General features: G+C 43.5%; 1 protein-coding gene across 1 annotated transcript in view; it reads left to right on the top strand.

Moving 5' to 3' along the window:
* PGPEP1 (pyroglutamyl-peptidase I) overlaps positions 1-23710 on the top strand; it is a 44573-nt gene that overhangs the window by 5423 nt on the left and 15440 nt on the right. The gene's annotated exons all lie outside the window — the stretch shown is intronic.

Raw genomic sequence — 23710 nt, 5'->3', positions numbered from 1 at the left:
GTTACTTAAAATAACCCCAACCAAATTATTAACTAACACTCGTCAGCTAAAACACTTTAATGAGCCAGTGATTCCAAAGGGATAAATCAGCATTTCCTGTTTAGATCATATTTCCTGATAGCATTTTGAGGCAGTGTCTCTGCTAGGTTAGTGTTAGTCCTGTGTTATTTAAAACTCCTGAAATCATTACAAAGGGCAAAAAAATCATCATAGACATCCATTCAGCTGGGAAATGTTTTATATCCAATTTGTGTACATTTTCCTTATAAATTCTATTCCTATTTGAGAAGGTCTAAGAAAATGGGAATGGCTTTGCCTTGTGAGATGAGAGGGAATAAAGTCCAAGATGAAGATAATGACTTGGATTGTGCACTTTTTGCAAAATTATTTGGAAGTATTCTGGCCCTTGCAAGGGCGCATCATTTTTTTGGCTGTTTGTGAAAGCAGCCCAACTTTTTTCAGGTTTCCCATGTGAACATGAACAAAGTGTGGCTGTATTAAAGAACAGCAAGAGAGCCACCCTTTCAGTAAGTTCCAAAATATTTTTTTCCAAATCATTTTCAAAGTAAGCAAAGCATTAAAATTACTAGCAGATAGCTACTGTCAACTGTGAGAGTTGTAGGGCAACCAAGGTGAGTTGATCAAGACCACGGTTGCCGTCACGTGACATTTCACGATGATTTTCCCATTTGCGGAGCCGGGGGGGCGCGGCCTGCGCGTGACGCCTGTGGGCCGCCAGTTTGACACCCCGATCAAGAGTGTCTTTGCCTTTCTCCCTCCCATGTTTTTCATAGAGGAAACTTAAGACTCAGTGGTACAGGATCAGGCCACTGACTTAATACCCACCAGTGCAGGAGGACTTAACATTTTAATCTGTGAATGGCTGTTCACTACAGGAATGCCCATCCTTGATTCAGGAGTGTCCACCTGATGTGGTCAAAAAATAAATCAAGATAGCAACCACAGTGGTGCAATTGAAGTTCCACCTATTTTTTTTTCCTGTGCAATGTGTAAAAACCAATATCTAAATCTCTGGAAAGTAAACTTAGCTTGGTCTAAACCAGGGGTGTCAAACGCGATTTCATTGAGGGCCGCATTTTAGTGTTTTGTTTCACCTCGGAGGGGCCGGGGAAGGGTGTGGCTGGAGTGGGCATGGCCAGCTCGACATCATGTCGGCGCCTGTGGCCCTGGCCCTCTGCCAGTGAAAAAGGGCTTCCGGGCTCTGTTTTTGGCTGTGACGACCTCCTGCAACCCTCTGCCAGTGAAAATGGAGCTTGCGAGCTCCGTTTTCGCTGGCAGAGGCACCTTGGGCCAGTCCTTTGCTGTTTCCAGGGTGGCCCCACGGGCCAGATCTAAGCACTCCATGGGCCGGATTTGGCCCTGGGGCCTTGAGTTTGACACCCTTGATCTAAACTTAATGGAACTTCCATAGATACAATGGATAGGAAGGACCCATATGGAAGCCTTCCAAATAAATGACTCTTCTGCTTCTGCTTGAATATATCCAGTGAAGAGTATATGTATTAGATCTCTGGGTAGAGACCTTGATTTAATTGTCAGATTGCTTGTACTGTAGGGAATTTTTTAAAAAAATGAACGTTCAAATGGAATTAGCCTCCCTATGTCTTAAATTCTAGGTCCTGCACTCATGTACTCTGGACTGATAGCAAATGTATTGGATTTCTGTATGTTTTTGTTTCAGGTTCCTGATGAATCCAGGTACTGGTAGATTCAGGGGCAGAGTGTCTGCTTTGGGGGATCCAAAAGTGCTTTTTCAAAAGGCAAGTGGACTTTTGTTTCTTCCTTGAAGATCTTTCACTTCTCATCCAAGAAGCTTCCTCAGCTCGGAGCTGAAGAAGCTTCTTGGATGAGAAGTGAAACATCTTCAAGAAAAAAAAAACAAAGTCTAGTCCAGTTGCCTTTTAAAAAAGCACTTTTGGGACAACCACAAACTGGATGACCGAGAATCTCCATCGACTTTGGGAGCCATAGCAAGGAAGATCTGTGGTCTTCATTCCCTGCTTTTGGGCTTCCAAGAGGCATCTGCCATTTAAAAAAAAAATACCTGTTGTTTAGCCGTTCATCTTCCACCTCTTGTAAACCCTTCCCTTAGCATGCTGTCATCATTAAAGCAGTTTTTGTGATGTTTCCCTCTCCTTTAGTTTTTGTTTAGAAAAAATAATGGTGGAATGTTTGCAGAGGCTAAGGCATAGGCATGGATGAATGTTCTTACAGATCAATGTGGATAAAAACAGACCAACCCCATGCATGAATATGTGGTTTTCTTTGTTACACAACGGTGTAACATCCACCTCTGCCAGACACCTGTTGGTTGTAGTGAAGATGATTTGTGCTCCTGATTGTATGTGCGTGTTGTGGGGGAGCGGAGATGGTAAGGCTCCAAGTTCTTCTTTGGGGACACTTGACTACTCAAACGGCCACATTTGAACATCTGGCACAGCCAGCTGTTAACAGTTGGTTATGAACTTTCCTGCAAGGTTGAAGGGGCCATTGATGTAAAACCGAATGATGTTGTTTTGTCAGGGTTACAAGGATCTGTTGAGAAAGCAGCTTCCCCAGGGGTTGCTCTGGGCGAAGACTGGGTACAGGAGCATGACTTTGATTGAACAGCAATTTAAACATTTGGGGCGGGTGGAGGAACATAGTTTTGCCATGATCTGTCATAGGAAATTCTGCCTGAGCTCAAGTGACCACATCCATGCCTTTCAATTAAAGGACAGCCTAGTAAACATTAATTAGAAAGCTAATATCGGACTTGTGAATTACAGGTAGCCCTCAACTTATGAACACAATTGAGCCCAAAATGTATCTTGTTTAAGTGAGAGATTTGTTAAGTGAGTTTTGTCCCATTTTATGACTTTTCTCGCCCCGTTTGATAAGTGAATCACTGCAGTTATTAAATTAGTAACATGGCTGTTAAGTGAATCTTGTTTTCCCCCCCATTGACTGCTGGTTAGAAGGTTGCAAAAGGGGATCATGTGACTCCGGGACACTACAATTTGTCATAAATGTGAGTCAGTTGTCAGGCATCCGAATGTAAATCACGTGACCATGGGGATGAAACGGTCGTAAGTGTAAAACATGGTCATCATTCCCTTTTTTCAGTGCTGTTGTCACTTCTAATAGTCAGTAAAAGAACTGTTGTAAGTCAAGGACTACCTGTACCTTGAAAGTACCATAGATATGTGCTCTCTTAATTGACTTGGCATCGAACTTCCTAGAAATGCATATATAATGTAGAAGGTATCCTATATAACGTGGACTGTCAATGCTGCCAGTCTAAGCTTTGCATGAATTGTTACCATAGACTTATGTTGAAGTTAAACAACTGAAGTTTTCTCTAGCTAGGATCCCATTACTAGATTTGACGTGCAGTGTTGGCCTTCCAACACTGGGGGTTTTTAAGAAGAGATTGGACAACCACTTGTCTGAAATGGTATAGGGCAGTGATGGCTAACCTTTTTTGGATTGCGTGCCAAAAGTGGGGGGAGCGCAGGAGGGTTGTGCGTGAGCGTGCCCACACCTATAATGCAATGCTCGAGACCCCAGCATGCATGTGCGCGAGATACCCCCCCCCCCACATTAATGCACGTGTGACCAGTGCTCCCCCACTTTTGGCTCCCTTTTTTCACCCTCCCCAGGCTCCAGAGGCTTCCTAGGAGCCTGGGGAGGGTGAAAACAGCTCCTTCTCGAGGTCTGCCGGAGGCTTCAGGAGCTTTCCTGAAACCTCCGGAGGACGAAAAATGGCCCTCCGGGCAACCCGGACGTTTGGCAATGGTGACTTCTGGTTTGCCCGCAGGGCTGGTTTTTGCCCTTTGCAGCCTCAGGAAAGCCCCCTGAAGGCTCCGGAGGGCAAAAAACAGCTCTACGGGCAAACCAGAAGTCCATTCCCAAACTTCCGGTTTGCCTGTAGGGCCGCTTTTTCGCACTCCAGAGGCTTCCTTGAAGCCTCCGGAGGGTGAAAAATGGCCTTAAAAGAAGGCCAAAGTCAGCTGGACAGCATGCATGTGTGCACTGGAGCTGACAGGGCAACACCTCACGTGCCCTAACAAATGGCTCTTCGTGCCACCTGTGGCACGCATGCCGTAGGTTCACCATCACGGGTATGGGGTTTCCTGCCCAAGCAGGAGGTTAGACTAGAAGACCTCCAAGGTCCCTTCCAACTCTGTTGTTCTGTTATTATTAATTTTGCCTAGTTCTTTTTTTGAAATGTCCTCAGTTGTCCTTCTTTCCCAATACACATTTCTTTCTTGGTAAATTCTGAGCGCCTTTCAAATTTACAACACCAAGTCGCCTCCATTCCAAGCTCTGTTTTAAAGTTTAAGCTATTTTTCCTGAACACCCCCCACCCCGTCCAAATTGTCATCTTGCTTTACTTTTTCTTTTCTATTCTGGGTGTAAATCCTGTTCTCTTCTTTCCCAGACTTGGTGTTCAAGAGGGGAAGCAGGAGAGGCTTTTGTGCCATGCATTTCCTCCTGAAATCCTTTGCCAACATAATATGATTATAATAATCCCTCCAATTCCCATGATCCTGCCATTAAAAATGTGGGCTTGTGTCTTTGTCCCTCAACCAGAAGATGGACACCAAACCGTCTCACTTGCCTTCAGTTTTCACTGCATATCCTTCTGAAATTCTCAGGAGGCATTAAATTATTCAATCCAGTGGGTTTTTTTTTGCAAATAGAGCAGTAAAAGTAGAGCTTTATATGCAGCGGAGATCTCCCAAGGTTAGCATTCCGTGCACAGTGCTGTCCATGAGAATTAGGAATTTGTGTAGGGTGAGCTTTTTTCCTTTCTTTTTTTAGCTTGATATGGTATGTTAGATTGTGCAACTGTGGAGATAAATGTGATCCTCCCTGAAAGGAACATTTCAACCCAGCTCATCCAGTGACCTAAGAAGTATCTCTTCTCCTTCTTAAGCCTGTCTGGTTGCCAGTTCCCTCCCCTTCTGAGTTTGGAGCTCTGGGAATACACTCCTCAAATGCTTTTAAATTAACCCCCCCCCCCCCAAACTCTAATCAATTGCTGCCAACTAATGGCAAGCCAGATGTCTGGCTTGCAGCTGTCTATGTTTGTGTCTCCTCCTTGGTGTTTTTTTAAAAGCAGCTAGTTGTGTTTGATACCGACCCGGCCTGTCTCCAGCCTCAGTTAAGATAATCCTGGCTACTAGCATGCATTGTGAAAGAGAAGAGTATCCATTTGCTATAGGGCACTGCACACCAGAACAACAAGACACAAGGACAGTTTTTCCCCGAATGCCATCACTCTGCTAAACAACTAATCCCCACAACACTGTCAAATTATCTACTAAGACTGTATTACTATTATTATTCTCTTCCTTCCTAGTGCCTATCTCTTTCCTAGTACCTATCTCTTCCCACTTACGGCTATAACCATGTTGCTTGTATCTTTACAATTTATATTGTTTTATTTGTTTCCTAGTATAATCTGATTGCTTATTAGTAACCTGTGACGATCACTAACTGTTCTATCTTATGATTCTTGATAACTGTGTATTCCTTGTGTGTCCAATTACACTTGGCCAATAAAGAATTCTATTCTATTCTATTCCATTCCATTCTGTTACTTTGTGAACTGGCACTGGACCCACAACTTTGGAGCTAAAATTAGATGTCTTTTCTATTACTATACTGAGTTGATTTTAATTTTGTACAGTAAGACAATCTTTATTTTTCATATAATCTCTCTCTCTCTCTGTGTGTGTGTGTGGTCACACAGTCCTGTTCTACATATATTTCCTTGGAAAGTAATTTTTCAGGATTCAGTTTGGCGCTCTCTCTCTCTCTCTCTCTCTCTCCCTCCCTCCCTCCCTCCCTCCCTCCCTCCCTCTCTCTCTCTCTCTCTCTCTCTCTCTCTCGGTATATGTAAGATATATGTATGTATGTCTGTGTATATATGTATGTTTATATATGTCTTAGTGTACGCCGCCCCGAGTCCTGCCCGGAAAGGGAGCGGCTAATAAATCTAAATTTATTATTATTATTATTATTAAGATTGTTTGCCTTGGTTAATTGTAGGGGATTTTTAAAGTGATTTGAATAGGTTTAAAATTTGCCCAAACTTGCATAAGTGTGCTGGTAATATAGATGTTATTCTTTGGAGCTCTTACTTAATTACTTAAGATGACATTTTTACCCCGACAGGCATTTTTGTTGAAGAGTTCGGTGATTTTTCTTCTGCTGTTGACTAATCTGGGATGTTATGATCAAGTGCTTCCTTTTAAAATGATTTTTATTGTAATGGTGCATCGTTCTGAAGGTTTTGTTTATACAGTACAGTGTAAAAAAAAAATCTTGGCGTTTGGAGGATTCTTCCTGGTTTCAGAGGCTTCCAGAGGAATCCCAGATCTCTTAAGACTTTGTATGAACCGAAGGTCACACAATTCTTGATTGCTGCATTTTGAAAGACACACAGTAGTAGAGATAGGGAAATGAACAATTAAACCAGGCAGTTGATGTGTTGAAGGACGAGCTAGTATGTGTGAAACTTTTCAGTGTAAAAAAAAATGAAAATAGGGACGGTAAAACCATGATTGGCATAAAGAGATTGGTGGGAGGTAGGATTTAGAATACTGTAATTCCTGACACCAAAGGATGTGGTGGCTCAGTGGCTAAGATGCTGAGCTTGTCAATCAGAATGGTCAGCAGTTCGGTGGTTCAAATCCCTAGTGCCGCGTAACGGAGTGAGCTTCCGTTACTTGTCCCAGCTTCTGCCAACCTAGCAGTTCGAAAGCATGTAAAAAAATGCAAGTAGAAAAATAGGGACCACCTTTGGTAGGAAGGTAACAGCGTTCCGTGCGCCTTCGGCATTTAGTCATGCCGGCCACATGACCACTGAGACATCTTCGGACAGCGCTGGCTCTTCGGCTTTGAAACGGAGATGAGCACTGCCCCCTAGAGTTGGGGATGACTAGCATGCGAGGGGAACTTTTACCTTTAGCTTTAATTCCTTTCAGTAGCTATCAGCTATGAAAAGTATAGATATAGAGCAAGGGTGTCCAAACTTGGGAATTCTGGGAATTGAAGTCCACAAGTCTTAAAGTTCCCAAGTTTGGACACCCCTGATGTAAAGCCTCCATATTTAAAGAAGTATACCTCAGATATGGGCTTCCTGCTTTTAAGGCATGAGCCAAAATTCGGGGGACAGTGCCGCATTCTTCCAGGTTTCAGACCATCCCTAAGGACTTGGAACTTGGATGCCAGGATCTTTTAGCTTCCTTTTTAAAGTGACAGCTGAGGTTCTGATGTGGATAAGTGTGTTGTACAAAGAATAAGCAACATGCAAAGTTAATTGAGCATGTAATTAATCATGGTCCTTCCAGAAGCATTTGGTGAGAAATAGTACGCTGGATTAGGCATCTCCTTACTTTCTGGGTGAGAACTCTCTATATTTTTGTCGAGAATTGTGGAACGCAGTGTGTGGATTGTGTTGTTGCTATTGCTGACTGGGCCTCCACTCTGTCTTGCTCATTCCTGCCTGCGTGACCATAGGAGGAATGCTGAATGCTTCTTCTTCACATTTGTATTTCTTCAATGATTTTGGAAGACTTTATATTTTAAAACGACTGTCTTAATTAATTGAGAGCATTTCCTTAATTCTTCCATTTTCCTCCCCTTTCCTTATCTGATTTGCGGCTGCAGTTCAGTGCTCATTTTCCTGGAAGTCAAAGCTACCTACTGAGAAAACTTATGAAGGGGCTGTTGGGTTTCCTTGAGCTTCCTGCTCAGTTTAAAAGAGAAACTTCGGCTCGTTCGTTCTTTTTTTTTTTTTTAAACAACCTTTCTCCCCTCCCGTCCTGCAGTTTCCCCCTGAGCATGTTTGTGTGCAACAAACTGCACACAATTCTGTCCCCAGCCTGAAGAGGCCCAGACAAAAGAAAGGGAACAGCCTTCCTTTGAGCCCCATGCAACTGAAGCATTGTGCCTGTGGCAGACAAGACTTCATGGAGCTGAGTGGACACAAAGACCTGTGTCTGAGTTTCTGAGTCCCAGACAGTGTGATCTGCATTTTAATAGACAAAAAAAATCAATTAAACAATCTTTGTAAATCCTCCCCGGTTTGAGGGAGGCTAAGCGGACTCTTGGTTTATTGCGTCTTGGGCATTATCCTGCATCCCAAAGCTTTAAAGGAAGAAGGGGGAAAGAAAGAAAGAAAGAAAGAAAGAAGAAAGAAAGAAAGAAGAAAGAAAGAAAGAAAGAAAGAAAGAAAGAAAGAAAAAGAAAGAAAGAAAGAAAGAAAACCCCTTTCCCCAATTCCTTTCTCTTGTTGGAAGGATTTCTTTGGCATTGAATACTTGTCCCAGACTGTCCGACTTGGAAATGCTCAATGGGACATGGAGGATGGGGAGGTGGGTGGGGGTGGAAAACCGTGGCTTAATCTCCAACAAAGCCCAAGAGGAATGGGTTGGAAAAGACCCCTGAATCTGCTGTCGGGTTGTCTACAAATATTAAGCTAAAGTTATTTTCATGTGGCTTAAATATAGAGGGTTGAGTCGAAGGCCGTCTCTCCTGCTGGAAACAAAAAACCCATTTGCGCGCCTGTCCGCACGCCTGCACAGACACACACACAGCCTGAATGAAATACCGACGTCCAAAAGGGACAATTTTTCCCGAACTTGAAATGCTTGTATTCCCACTCCTCAGGGGGCGGGGGGGGGGCGCTGAGAAGTTTTAAAACGTGCTATTTGCTGTGTTGGGAGAACTTGCTTTCCAAGTTGCTTTTTTCTTTTGTTTTTTTGTTTTAAAGCGGTGGTGGTGGTGGTAACTTTGATTTCCTGCCTGCCTCCAGCAGGTTGCTTAGGGGCCCAGGTGTGTCCTCTAGACTGTGAAGTTAATTGGCTCCTGTTGCCTTTTATTCGCCACCCCCCCTCCCCAGGCCGGCGAGGAGTGAGGTCAGAGCGCGCGTCCCGACATCCGCATGGACAATTGCTGTCAGAGTGTCTAGACAGCCCAGATAAGGATATTAGAAACTCACAAAGCAGCCCATTGTGGAGGGCCAGGGAATCGGTCACACACACACATTCAGTTTTACTGTTTGTCAGGTACACAAGGCAGCAGATAATAAGTTTGTCTGACTGGAGGAGGGATTTGTTCCCCCCCTCCCCTTTATAACTGAGTATAATTCCTATACTGAGAGAGAGAGGGATGGGAGGGGGAATGTATAGTATGTATCTCTGCACATAGTATGTATCGTTGTTGTTTCCCCCCCCCAAAAAAAACGCCTTCAGACTTTTTTGGTGTGCTGATATTTCATGTATAGCTGCTTTCTCAAATCAGAATTAAAAAAAAAAAAAGTTGTGAAGCTTTGATGGTAGAAGTATAGCTGCTTCAAAGGAATGTGTTGTAATTTAAAAAATACACTTGAGACTTCTTAGACCTCCCCACCCCCTGAAACGGGGGAGATAATTTCAGAGGAGCAAGATTAGCTGCTCCTTATTCAGGCTGTGCTTCATTGTCATGCCGCAATAAATGTTTTGAAATGTAAGAAAGTGACATCTGAAGTAAAAGTAATTGTTGAGCTAATCCATTACCCTGATTTGCAGTTGATTGGTGGCACTGGCTGGGTGGAATCAGACAAAAATATATCTTGTAAGAAATGCCCCTCTCTGTCTGTCACTCATTTGCTATGGGGTCAATTATCTCTGTCAGCTATTTTGTCTCCAAAGCATCACACACTTGATAATTAACTTATAAGTACTCCAGGAATGTATTTTTGCAAGAAGTTGCATTTGTCCCTTGTGCTTGATCTAGGCTGAACTGTTCATCTTTCTGCAAAACTATTCCGCTGATTTTTTGTTTTTACAATACAATACAATAGCAGAGCTGGAAGGGACCTTGGAGGTCTTCTAGTCCAACCCCCTGCCTAGGCAGGAAACCCTATACTGTTTCGGACAAATGGCTATCCAACATCTTCTTAAAGACTTCCAATGTTGGGGCATTCACAACTTCTGGAGGCAAGCTGTTTTTGTTTTGCTATTGTGGGTCAATTGTATTTTTAACACTTTTCCTCTCTACCAGTTACAAGCGTGGCTTCACTGAGGCATAGAGGAAAAAAGAAGTGATTTTTCAATATTTCTTTAGACCTCAGTTATCTTATGTTGAATATGATATCAAATATCACATCGTAGGATATTTATCATATCATAACAGGGATATGGTGGCTCAGTGGTTAAGATGCTGAGCTTGTCGATTAGAAAGGTCTGCAGTTCAGTGGTTTGAATCTCTAGTGCTGCGTAATGGAATGAGCTCCTGTTACTTGTCCCAGCTTCTGCCAACCTAGCAGTTCGAAAGCACGTTAAAAAAAAATGCAAGTAGAAAAATAGGAACCACCTTTGGTGGGAAGATAACAGCGTCCCGTTTGCCTTTGGTGTTTGGTCTTGCTGGCCACATGACCTCAGAGACATCTTCGGACAGCGCTGGCTCTTTGGCTTTGAAATGGAGATGAGCGCCGTCCCCTAGAGTGGGGAACGACTAGCACCTTTGTGCGAGGGGAACCTTTACCTTTACCTATCATATTTAACAAGGAAGGGAAGACTCCAGTCCTTGTGGTTTGTTTGTTTGTTTTTTTTTTTTTTTTATTGGATTTATATGCCGCCCTTCTCCCAAAGGACTCAGGGCGGCGTACAGCATTAAAAAACACATATCACAAAAGTTAAAAGGAAATTAGAAACAATCCAAAAAATAAATCCAATTCATATAATACTAACATTTTAAAAATTAGATAAAATTAACAGGCCAGGCAGGCTTGCTGGAAAAGCCAACTTTTTAGGGCGCGTCGGAAGGACCGGAGGTCAGGGATTATGCGAACCTCCGGAAGCAGCTCATTCCAGAGGGAAGGCGCTCCCACAGAGAAGGCTCTCCCCCTGGGGGTCACTAGCCGACACTGGCCAACGGCACCCTGAGGAGGCCAACTCTGTGGGATTGCACTGGACGGTGGGAGGCTACTGGTGGCAATAGGTGGTCTTGCAGGTACCCAGGTTGAGAAATGAGACTGAACACATACATAAGTGAAGCTTGGTAGAATTAGAGAAAGCAGAAAAATGTCAGAGCTTGACTGTCAGAGACAACCTGTAGGTGTCTATTTACTTTGTGGCAACATGGTATGTAATTATCAAAAATAGAATTACCGGCTATATAACACGGTGCAGCCAGTGTGGGTTATTTATATATAAATCATGGGGAGACTTAGCATGGTTTGGAAGATAGCAGTAGGAACCCGTGCATGGGAATTTACGTTAACTTTGGTTTATTCTATTGGAAGAAATGTCCTTCTGGGTTCAGTTCCAAGTGGGGAAAAAGACACTGGGAACATGGAGGCTGCTTGTAAAGATGGTTTAATGGTGGACACGGGCTTCTTGGTCCTGGGCAAAAACGGGAAGAGATGCTGAGACTGCCTGGGTTTTATGCCCTCTCTGGGCTTTTGAATTTGAGCTTGTGTTCTGATTGGTTGTCAGACTCCCATGGGGCCATGCAGGGGTAACTTTGTATGTTGTCTGTGTCCCAGGCTTAGTTGAGCCTTGCTGGGTGATGATGTAATGAAGGGGCTTTGGGCAATTCCTCCTATGGCTCTGCCTGATGGAGGTAGATCGTTGTGTGTAGAATAGACTGGCCCAGGCCCTCAATGGCCCATTGACAAAGGTGGGAGGAGTTTCTGCCTCCCTTTTAGGGGGAAATATTCTGCCCTTTTAATATTGCCTGAAATATCTCATTTTCCTAGGAGAGGGGTGGGTGCTAACTTCCTACAATACTACATCTCAACATCCTCTGCGCGTGTATCTGATCTTGGTCTCTTTGAGTGCATTTCACACCTGTCTTTTGCAATAGGTGAGCTTTCCAGGATAGGAGGTCATTTCAGCGGCATCTCTGGAAAATATAGCCATAATCCCCTCTGTTCAGTCTGGGAATCAAGCTGGACTTGTGAGAATGCCCAGTGAGTGGAACTAAGAGTGATGCATCCAGTTCCAGTTTTGTAAGAAACCAAGATAACTCTCACGCAAATATTTTGAAGCTGATGAAAACAGTTCGGTTAGGTTGGGTTTCTCTCCCCCTCTCCCTCCCTATGAACTTCAAAGGGAAATCAGAAGTGAGGACTGCCTGGAGGGCTTCCCCCCCCCCCACTCCCCCTACCTCACTTCCCTTGTATACAGATTGCTAGTATGTTATGTCTGGTGCTTTCTGCTTTCAGATGAAATGTCTGTGCTGCAATTTGAGACCTCAAGAATCGAAATCTTGGAACATTTACTTTAAAAGGACCCGCTCGGCCTGGTAGCTTCACCAGGATCATTTTCCTCCTTCATTTCTCCTGCTTCTATCACGGTGTGTTTGAACGTTGCCTTGCAGCCCCTGCCTTTGCTAATGAATCCCAAACATTTCAGACGCGGATCAATAATGATGCACTGTTAAGACCCAGAATTGCCTATGGAGTATTGGCCCAGCCATGTGATTTATTATTGTTGCTTCTGGAACCTGCTTGCCTGAGACAGCCCCTGCCTCTCCTCTCTCCAGTAGCCAGTAACCCTGTTTTTGTTTTACAATACAATACAATACAATAGCAGAGTGGGAAGGGACCTTGGAGGTCTTCTAGTCCAACCCCCTACCTAGGCAGGAAACCCTATACCGTTTCAGACAGATGGCTATCCAACATCTTCTTAAAGACTTCCACTGTTGGGGCATTCACAACTTCTGGAGGCAAGCTGTTCCACTGATTAATTGTTCTAACTGTCAGGAAATTTCTCCTCAGTTCTAAGTTGCTTCTCTCCTTGATTAGTTTCCATCCATTGCTTCTTGTTCTACCCTCAGGTGCCTTGGAGAATAGTTTGACTCCCTCTTCTTTGTGGCAACCCCTGAGATATTGGAACACTGCTATCATGTCTCCCCAGGTCCTTCTTTCTATTAAACTAGACATACCCAGTTCCTGCAACCGTTTTTCATATGTTTTAGTCTCCAGTCCCCTAATCATCTTTGTTGTTCTTCTCTGCACTCTTTCTAGAGTCTCCACATCTTTTTTACATCGTGGCGACCAGAACTGAATGCAGTATTCCAAATGTGGCCTTACCAAGGCATTATAAAGTGGTATTAACACCACGTGATTTTTAGGGGTCTCTACTTAAAAAAAATAATACATCAAATGTTCACATTTTGATTTTTTTTTTTAAAGAATGCGTTCTTCAAGTAAACCAATTTAAAACCCCTTTTGTGCAAATCCCAGCTTCTCTTCCAGACCTATTGCGTTCTTCAGTCAAAAGAGGAAAAAAAAGAGAACAGTAGAAATTATAAGGACCGGAGTGAAAAGAAAAGAAAGAATTAAGACAGTGGTAACTTAAAAGATGGCTAAGACGCTGAGGTTGTTGATCAGGAAGGTCGGCAGTTTCAGTGGTTTGAATCTCTAGTGCTGCGTAACGGAGTGAGCTCTTGTTACTTGTCCCAGCTTCTGCCAACTTAGCAGTTCGAAAGAACGTAAAAAAAAAAGCAAGTATCCGAATTTACAATCTAAATGTTGGAGATGTGATTGTGTTGATGCTACGTATTATCATGTATGGTGGACTTGTAAAAAAGTTAAAGCATTTTGGATAAAAATATGGTGGATTATTCAAAATATTTTTAAAAAGAGGATAAAGTTCACTCCCCAGCTGTTCTTGTTAGGTATAATTACAGATTGTACAGCTATAGGGACTGATTTGATTTTGAACTTAATAACGGCAGCAAGATTGTTGGTGGCACAGTACTGGAAGAAGGAAGAACTGCCTACTATTCAAGAATGGACATTAAAAGTAGTAAACTTAGCAGAGATGGCCAAAATCTCAGCATATCTGAAGGGTTATTCAGATGAGAAATACAAGCAGGAATGGAGAAGATGGATTGACTACATTCAAAATAAATATCGGACTAAGAAATTCCAATTAGCTTATGAATGAACAAGGAATGTTACAATTTATCTAAAGTTACTTTAATAAAAGGGGAGTTAAAGTACAAGAGGAGGTAGGATGCTATAGTTAGTTAACTTAGTGTATGATTGTTAAATGTTTATACCCTGTATTTTGCTCTGGGAGGTTGGGGGGAGGGAGGGTTGGAGGAGGGGGAGGGTTGAAATATTTGTAAAAACTATTAAATTCTTTAATAAATTTTTTTAAAAAAAATGCAAGTAGAAAAATAGGAACCACTTTTGGTGGAAAGGTAACAGCGTTCCATGCACCTTCGCCGTTTAATCATGCCGGCCATATGACCACGGAGACGTCTTCGGACAGCGCTGGCTCTTTGGCTTTGAAACGGAGATGAGCACCGCCCCCTAGAGGGGGGAACGACGAGCACCTATGTGCAAGGGAAACCTTTAGCTTTACCTAACTTAAAAGTAACCCAGCTGTGTCAGATGAAAGAGGGTCATCTTCTAGTCCACTTCTGATGTCCAGAAGGAGCTTCAAAGCCCTGAATTGTTCAATTTCTCTTGTTTGAACAATGCACTGAGCTTGTCCTCCACCACAAATATGTTGCATTGAGCATTTCATGCTCTGCGTCTTTGTATTCTACATATCCGATTTGCTCTTCTATACTTAAGGTTTAAGATAGAGTACTGAATTTCCAGTCCTGGAGTCTTCTACGAATGTCCTGAACTGCATCCGAAAACGGCTATTTAAACTGAGAAACATGGTTTAATTATATGGAGAACAGTCCTGCTTGTGTATAGATGTATCTTATTTAATTTAAAACCCATATTAAAGCAAAAAATAGTTGCAGTCCTGCTTACTTTTCAAAAGACAACCATCCAAATTAACAGAATAACAGAGCTGGGAGGGACCTTGGAGGTCTTCTAGTCCAACCCCCTCCTTAGGCAGGAAACCCTAGACCACTTCAGACAAATGGTTATCCAATCTCTTCTTAAAAACTTCCAGTGTTGGAGCATTCACAACTTCTGGAGGCAGGTTGTTCCATTGATTCATTGTTCTAACTGTCAGGAAATTTCCCCTTAGTTGTAAGTTGCTTCTCTGCTTGCTTAGTTACCACCAGAGGTGGGTTCGTATTGGTTTGGCCCGGTTCGGTCGAATAGGTAGTAACTAGGCCTGCCACACTCCCGAACCGGTGCCACAGGTGCCGCCATCTTGTTTTTTGCTTTCTTTAGGACAGCACATGCGCACGCAGCATGTCCCTGAGCAAACCGGCAGTAGCAGCATCCGGAGCCCACCCCTGGTTTCCACCCATTGCTTCTTATTCTACCCTCAGGTGCCTTGGAGAATAGCTTGACTCCCTCTTCTTTGTGGCAACCCCTGAGATATTGGAACACTGCTATCATGTCTCCCCTAGTCCTTCTTTTCATTAAACTAAACATACCCAGTTCCTGCAACCGTTCCTCATATGTTTTCATCTCCAGTCCCCTAATCATTTTTGCTGCTCTTCTCTGGAACTCTTTCTAGAGTCTCAACACCTTTTTTACATCGTGGTGACCAAACTTGAGGTGTCCTTGGGTCCTCTGAGCCTGCTTGTTTCCTTGTAGATGTTTCATTACCCAACCCTAGGTAATGCACTGATAATGTTACCTAGTTTGGTAATGAGACGTCTGCAAAAAACAACCAAACTCAGCACCAAGGACCCTCATTTCAGTCCTGAGCTACTCTTCTTTAATCGGAACCACCCAACTTGAGATAGGATGGTCAAGCATGATCTTTGGACTCTGAAAAGATGCACAAAATATGGGGTTTGATAATTCAGGGAAGACCATTAGGGAAGATTTAAAGAGTTGTAAAGCCTAACAAAAGAAAAGTTGGTATACAGAAAATACTGATTTTAGTTCCAGCAACCTGCCATTAAGCCTGCAATTGAGAAGGTTTGGGCAGCAGGAAGTAGAGAGGAATTATCTCTTTTTGGATAATCAAAGTAAGCAGTGTTGGATTAAATCCTCCAATGGTCTGATTTTTAATAAGGCAGTTTTTGTTTCATTTTATTTGTAGTTTCTCCCCAACTTACTGCTTCATGCATGAATCCCAGCTGTCATCCACTGTCACCCAAGCATATAATCCCTGGGTTTGCAGAAGAATCCCTTTAGAACAGAGGAAGTCTCAAATTAGAAAAGGATGAGCTGAAATGCAAAAAGTGAAGAATTTAGTTTTTTTCTTCCTGGGAACTTGCTTAGCTTTTCCAATGAAAAACGTTGGAAGACAACTGAAAAGCAGAAAATGTATTTTACATAAAACACAGTCACATCCGAGAATAATGCCATTTAATGTTTGCAGTGTTAAATGTTAATTTGGTATCCAGGTACTATAACATTGCTAGTTCTTACTAGTACACTAATGAGAGTAAAGCTCTTTAATAATTTATTCGTTTTTGCTTATCTTTTCTGTTTTCAATTTTTTTTTCTGACATCATAGATGGCAAAAATGAACATTCTTAGCATTTTGCACCTGCCTCTCATTTGGGCCATATTAACAATTCTGGGTGTAGAAAACGAAGGCGTTTTTATTTTTAACAATGCAACCATGATTCACAGGGAGAAAAACTTCCCTCCAAAAACTTCGAATAAAGTTGATGTTTCTTTTGTGTAAGACATCTTTTATCTGAAAAAAAATATGTAAATACTTTAAAAGAAAAATATTTAAAACTGCTTTGTGAATTTAACCAACATGCCAGATAGTACAAATGTATCTCCTTAATTGAAAGTCTGTGGTGATTCTCATATAGACAGATTTAATCAGTTTCAATTGGGAAAATGTGGCATCCTAGACCAAGGCGAGTCCAAAAATGCTAGGGAATTTCTAGAACAGGGCTGTCAAACTCAAGGCCCACGGGCCGGATCCAGCCCGTGGGGTGCTTCGACCTGGCCCACGGGGCCGTCTTGGAAACAGCGAAGGGTCAGGCTGCAGTGCCTCTACCAGAGAAAATGGAGCTTGATGTCACCCGTTGAGGCTCCATTTTAGCCACAACTGCCTCCTGCAGCCCTCTGCCAGAGAAAACGGAGCCCAGGGAGCCGTCACGGCCGAAAATGAGCCTCGATGAATGAGAGTTGGCCATGCCCATCCTGGCCACACCTACCCCAGCCATGCCCATCTTGGCCACACCCCCTTCCCCCCCCGGGGCACAACCCTGATGCGGCCCTCAATGAAATCAAATTTGACCCCTCCTGTTCTAGAAGCATGACACTCTGACATATCAGCTTTCAATAGACACATAGATATTATCATCTATGCAAGAGACTCCCAGCCCAAAACGAAACAAAAATAACCAAGCCATCTCTCCACCATCAATCAGCACCCAGATCAGCATTGATTAACTCCAAGGTTAACCTCACACCAACAATCAAGTAAACAATGCTCCAATCAAGAAACTGCCAAAGAAGCCAACAGTAAACAGCCCAACCAAAGAATCGCTAAGAACCACCCCCAGCAACACTGATAGGCAAGCCACCTGAACAGAAACTTGACAGCAAACTGCTCTCCTTATCAGCACTGAAGATGTTACCTAGTTTGGGTAATGGAATATCTGCAAGAAAACAAGCAAGCTCAGAGAGAACCAGGGCCCCGCATGGAGATTCTCAGTCTTCCAGGTCATGATGGTCCCAAAGGTGCTTTTTCAAAAGGCAACTGGACATTCTTGTTTTTCCATGCAGAAGTTTCACTTGTCATCCAAGAAGCTTCTTCAGTTCTGACTGAACGGTGGAGAATGGCAGGTTCTCCATAGTGGTGGAGGGAGCATCCAGACTGGGTTGACATCATCCGCTCATTGATAGGACTGAGTCTGATGAAGCTGTTAAGCCACGCCCCTGTCACTAGGCAGACCCAGCTTTCTACTCAGTCCCTCAGTGAGGACGGATGTGTTACCCACCTGCTCCACAGCGAATTTATTACTGTATTTGAGATAAGTGACAGCCTTTGAATTAAATTGGTTTGGCTTTTATAAAGAAGGGACTAGGGGCCGAGCCTTATCTGGGCATCCCATTTACGCCTGCAGCCCCCAGTGGGTGGCGAGTGGATACCCTTGTGGTTATCTGGTCGTTAGCACTCTCTCTGAGAATCGTTGTGCCTTGCTGGACCTTGAGGTTCCTAACCATTTCCCCCTTCAATCAACCTTTCTCTACCTGTGCCTTCCAGATCTGTTTCGGTTTTAAAATCTCCGCTGTGTTGAGTTTGAAGTCTGAACATTTTTTCCTTATGCCCACCTGGCAGCAGTCCAGAAATGGTTTGCTATCGTCATGCTGGAATTCATAATATTTTTCAATTTCCCAATCTAGTCTTCAGCGCGGATTTCAGCACTGATGTTTCTCATCATCTTCCATCCACATGTGTCCTTTGGAGACTGCAAGTCTGAGACTCTGCAACAGAAGTGAGCAACTTTGACCCCTTTTCGACCTTGGACTTCAAGAATTCCTGAGCCAGTAGCAGAAATATCCTGTTTCAGGAACTGTGGGTGTTGAAGCCTACAGGTTGTGAAGGGGCCATCATTGCTCTCCTTTGCTTTGGAAGATAGATAAAAAACAGAATTCTGGGAGTTGTAGTCCAAGCAACTCCAGATTTCCAGAGGCGTGAGAGGAAGGCTGCCTTGAATCATTGACTAAATATTGCAGAATGAGTTGGTTTTTTTAAAAAAAAAATCCTTAATTCATCAGGACTGGCAATTCTGGGTCGATAGTTTCTCATTCTCAGTCGCTCCATTTTTATAGTCACATGTTGTTTCCTTTTCTTGAAATGGTTTCTGCTTTGAATTTGATGCCCTTATTAAAAATATAAGTGAATCATGTGTGGTAGAGTTACCGTATTTTTCCGAGTATAAGACGCACCTTTTTCCCTGAAAAAAGAGGGTGAAAATCTGGGTGCGTCTTATACACTGAATACAGCATTTTTTGGCCTCCCAAAACCCTGCCCCTTCACCAAAATGGCTGTGCATAGTCTTTTGGAGGCTTCCCAAGTGCTCCTGGGGGCTGGAAGGGCAGAAATGAGTGAAAAACAAGCCATTTTGTGCTCAGTCCCCCCCCCCCCCCCCCCGCCTCCAGGAGCACTCTATAAGCCTCATAAAAGCTGTGCGTGCCCTTTTTTGACAAAAAATGGGCCCATTTTTGTGGAAAAACGGCCCATTTTTGGGAGGTGTGCTGAGTGCAAAAACTTTTTTAAAAATATTGCCTCTTCAAAATCTTGGTGTGTCTTATACTCCGGTGCCTCTTATATTCCGAAAAATATGATACTTCCATTCCCAGGGAAACCTGTGGAGAGCCCAGAGTGAAGTGCAAGGTTTAGAGTGGTTCATTGGGTGTGAAAATATATCAAAATGTTTTGGAATTTTTCTGCTTTCTGCCCTGCACAGTCTTTCATGAAGCATTTAAAATCTTGTCGAAAGTTCAGGCAGAGTATGGCTTTGGCAGGCTGGAGAGAGGAAAAAATTGGCTGTAGGCTGCTTCCCATTGAGCTGGCTAGACAAGTGTTTTGCATTAGATACTGCTAGCCTGCTCATGATGCAGCCACGCGAGTTATCCTGGATACTTCCTGCTGCCAGAAAAAAGAAAGTTGAGGCTTTGTCAGGAATTGGCCATCTGCGAAGATGTTGATGAGTCTTACTTTGGCTGTTCTTCCACCTTCCTTCTCCATTATCCATTTCTGGAAAACTGGAAATACCAGCTGCAACAAACAGATGCTGGATCTGAAAAAGTTGTGTGCATACAGAATCCAAGACACTGTGCAAGTGAGAAGTAGAAGGCCAGTGGGAGAGACATCCATATGGGAGAGAGACATCCATGTTCTCCAACCTGTCGTAGCTGAGGAATCTGGGAGTTGTGGTCTCAGAGGGCACTTTCTCTTGAGGAAGATGTTCTTGAATAAATCTTTCCCAAGTCTGAGACAGCATAGGTTATTTGAGTTGTTTATGTTCTACTAGCCGATAACCTGGTGTTGCCCTGGTATTTATAGGGGGAAAATGTCTGGACCAAATGTAATTTCTAATGTTGGATTTTCCCCCTTACCAGATGGAGCTCCCTTTTGGAGTACTGTGAAGCCATTTCCATGGCAACTCCACTGCCTGTACAGTAGAAGCCATTTTAAGGCGCAACAGGCTGTATCTTAACAGAACACACACCCCAAGGGGTGTTAGGGGTGTCTTACCCCCACAGTATTTGTTTCCAGAGAGTAAGTCATCTGTGTACTAAGTTTGGTTGAAATTGCTCAAGGCATTCCAGAGTTATGCTGGAACATACACACACATAGTCATTTAGGTAGGTAGGTAGGTAGGTAGGTAGGTAGGTAGGTAGGTAGGTAGGTAGGTAGGTAGGTAGATAAATTAATTAAACATAACTAGATAGAGGTGCAATGGCTCAATGGTTAAAAATGCTGAGCTTGTCAGCTGGAAAGCTGAGAGTCTGTGTTGGAGAGCTGAGCACTGCAGGATGGGCTGAGCTTCCATTCCTTGCCCTAGCTTCTGCCATCTAGCAGTTCGAAAGCATGCAAATGTGAGTAGATAAATAGGTACCACTTCAGTGGGAAGGGAACAGCGCTCTGTTTGCCTCGGTATATAATCATGCTGGCTATATGACCACGGAAGTTTCTTCAGACAATGCTGGCTCCCTCAACTAAGAAACAGATGAGCACACCTCCTGGGCAGGAGAAACATTTACCTTTAACCTACCTAAACATTATATTTATATGTTATCAGAGGCCACCATCTCCAAACTTTGCAGCCTGGTGGCCTGGAAGGGGGGAGGAGTGGGAGCATCAGCCCACCGCTTGCAGGACCCAGTTTTAAGTAGATCATGGCCTGGTAGTGGGCCGCTGCCCAGGGGTCGGGGACCTCTGATCTGAGGGACTGCTTCTCTCCCACTACATCTTCCTGTCCCATCAGATCCAGCATGCTGCAAAGAGGCATGCTCTGGATCCCACATCTCAGGAAATTACTCTAAGGCCCGGGGGGGGGGGGCTTTTCTGCTGTTGCACCCACCTTAAGGAATATTCTCCTTCCTGAAGTGAGGTCACTCCGTCCCTGTTAATGTCTTGCAAGTCCTGTCTAAGTCACAGGCCGGGGGGGGGGGGCGTCCCAGGGAACTGAGGAGATCTTGAGGTGGCTCCCTTGCTCATCTAAACTGTTGTGTGCCTCACGCTTTTGAAACTCTTTGACTTTTTTGACATGTATGTTTTATTTCTTTGCTGTATGCTACTCAGAGTCACTTCTTGTGACAGGGGCAGCCGTTCGAAATGCAAGTAAAACCGTAAACATTTTGAAATGAAGTGTAAGGGGGGGGGGGGAAACCAAAACTTTTCATAAAATGTGGGGTGGGGGGGTGTTTGAAATTATCTGACCGCAAAGGAAGAGAGGAGTTTGCCTTAATACCGCCTTTCATTGAGGACCTGTATACTACACGAGTCAAAAAGAGGGTGTGAAAATATCTACAGACTCCTCGTATCCTGGATATAAAATGTTTCAACTCCTACCCTCAAAACGACTATAGAGCAGTGGTTCTCAACCTGTGGGTTGAGACCCCTTTGGGGGTCGAACCACCCTTTCACAGGGGTCACGTAAGACCATTGGAAAGCACATATTTTTGAAAAAATATGGAAAACAAAACCATCTTACGGTTGGGGGTCACCACAACATGAGGAACTATATTAAAGGGTCGCGGCATTAGGAAGGTAGACAACCACTGCTATAGAGCAATGATGGCAAACCTTTTTCTTATGGTTCAACTTTTTCAATTATGTGTGCTGTTGCGCGCATACATGTGCTCACACCAATTCAATCCTCCCTGCCTACATGTGCATGCACGCGCAACTCCCCTCCCTCCCCATGTGCACACAACTACTCCCCAGGCTCCGGAGGCTTTCCTGAAGCCTGGAGAGAGCGAAAACGGCCTCCTCTGACCCCCTCGGAGCTCCTCCGGAAGCCAGAAACGAATCAGGAAAGCCTCTGGAGGCTGGAGAGGGCGAATACGGCCTCCGCTGGCCCTCCAGAAGTCCGAAAATCAACTGGCAGGCACGTGCATATGCGCCAGAGGGGATGGCTGGCATGCCAGCAAATATGGCTCTGCATGCCACTTGTGGCACACGTGCTTTAGGTCCGCCATCACGGCTATAGAGCACTGCACACCAGAACAATTTTCCCTCACAAATGCTATCACTCTGCTAAACAACTAATTCCCACAACACTGTCAAAGTATTTACTAAGTCTGCATTATTATTACTATTACTATTAATCTTCTCATCGTTCCTATCACCCGTCTCCTCCCACTTATGACTGTAACTTTGTTGCTTGTATCTTTACAATCTATATTGATCGTTTCCTAGTATGATTTGATTGCTTATTTGTACCCTATGACTATCACTAAGTGTTGTACCTTATGATTCTTGCCAAATGTATCTTTTGGTGTCTTTTGATGTACACTGAGAGCATAGGCACCAAAGACAAATTCCTTGTGTGTCCAATCACACTTGGCCAATAAAGAATTAAATTCTGTTCTATTCTGTTCTTATTTTATTCTTATTCTATTCTATTCTACACGAAAGTTGGCTTAATCCACAGCGCCAGAGCTGCCTTTTCTAGCCTGAAGATATTCCAGTGTGCTGGCACTAGCATTTCCAGCTAGTTCTAAGATTTATACTTTTTTAGCATAGTTCGTTCCAACCCCTGAGAGGTCTATTTGATTGTGGTGAGATAATCAAAATCAATACATTCTGGAAGTTACATTGCAGCTGGAGAGCCAGGTTTGCCTTTGGTACAAATAGTCCTTACGGATCGTAATTGTAAAGCAGATCACATGACTGCGCCCAAATGTACTAACTTTTTTTGTGGCGTTTGTTAAGTGAATGTGGCAGTCATAAAGCAAGCTTTACAGATATTCCACAAACCCATTATTCACTATGGGGAGGATTTTGTTAATTTTTTTTAATTTTGCCAGAAGTGGAAGTAAAGACCAATTTCCACCAAATGTCATAAATCACGATTGCATGACCACCTGGTTTGCATGCTGCAAACGGCCATACATGTGGGTTGGTTGCTAAGCACCCAAAACATGGTCACATGACCACAGGTGGGGGGGGGGGCAACAACAGATATTGGAATTTCAAAACTGGGTGTAAATCCCATTTTCAATGGTCATAAGTAGAGGACTACCAGTAGCAACCAAGACGAAAGCTGATGGCTTTTAATGCAACAGACACAAAAGGTGTGGCAAAGCTCTTCTTTTCTTGAACTTGCAGTTCTTATTGTGACAAGAAATAAACAGTGTTGCCTTGTTCATAGAATTAAAAATGAAGGCAAATGAGTCCTTTCACCAACTCTGAAGCCCATAAGCAGCAGCAGCAGCAGCATTCCTTGCTCTGCTAAAGGTAGACTGCCCCTGAATATAGCTTCCCTCTAGCTTTCATGGTTAATGGTTGCTAATATACCAAAGTGGTCCCCCAGGCTACTTATTCTCTTTCAGCTCTTGTCAACCAGATGCCTCCAGAATTAGTGGTTTTGTTTTCTCTCTCTCTCCAAAATCAATAGAAGATTCAGAGCTATTAGATTAGGCTTTTTTTTGCAAGAGAAGGGGAACTTTAACTCTTTCCACTGCCCCCAAACTGCTTTTCTCATTTAATTCTACCACTTGCCCTCCAAACTATAAAATCTCTTTTTCTTAATCTCCCAGCCTAAAGTCTCCAGTTATAAATGTGGCGTCCAATTTTAAGAGCTAAGCGTTGTCCTTGCATCCTGTATCAGGATAGATCCTGAG

This window comes from Natrix helvetica (assembly GCF_964273705.1).
Source record: "Natrix helvetica genome assembly, chromosome: 1".
NCBI lineage: Eukaryota > Metazoa > Chordata > Lepidosauria > Squamata > Natricidae > Natrix > Natrix helvetica.
Note: the sequence above shows the minus strand (reverse complement) of the source record. Positions and strands in the feature narration are given on the sequence as shown.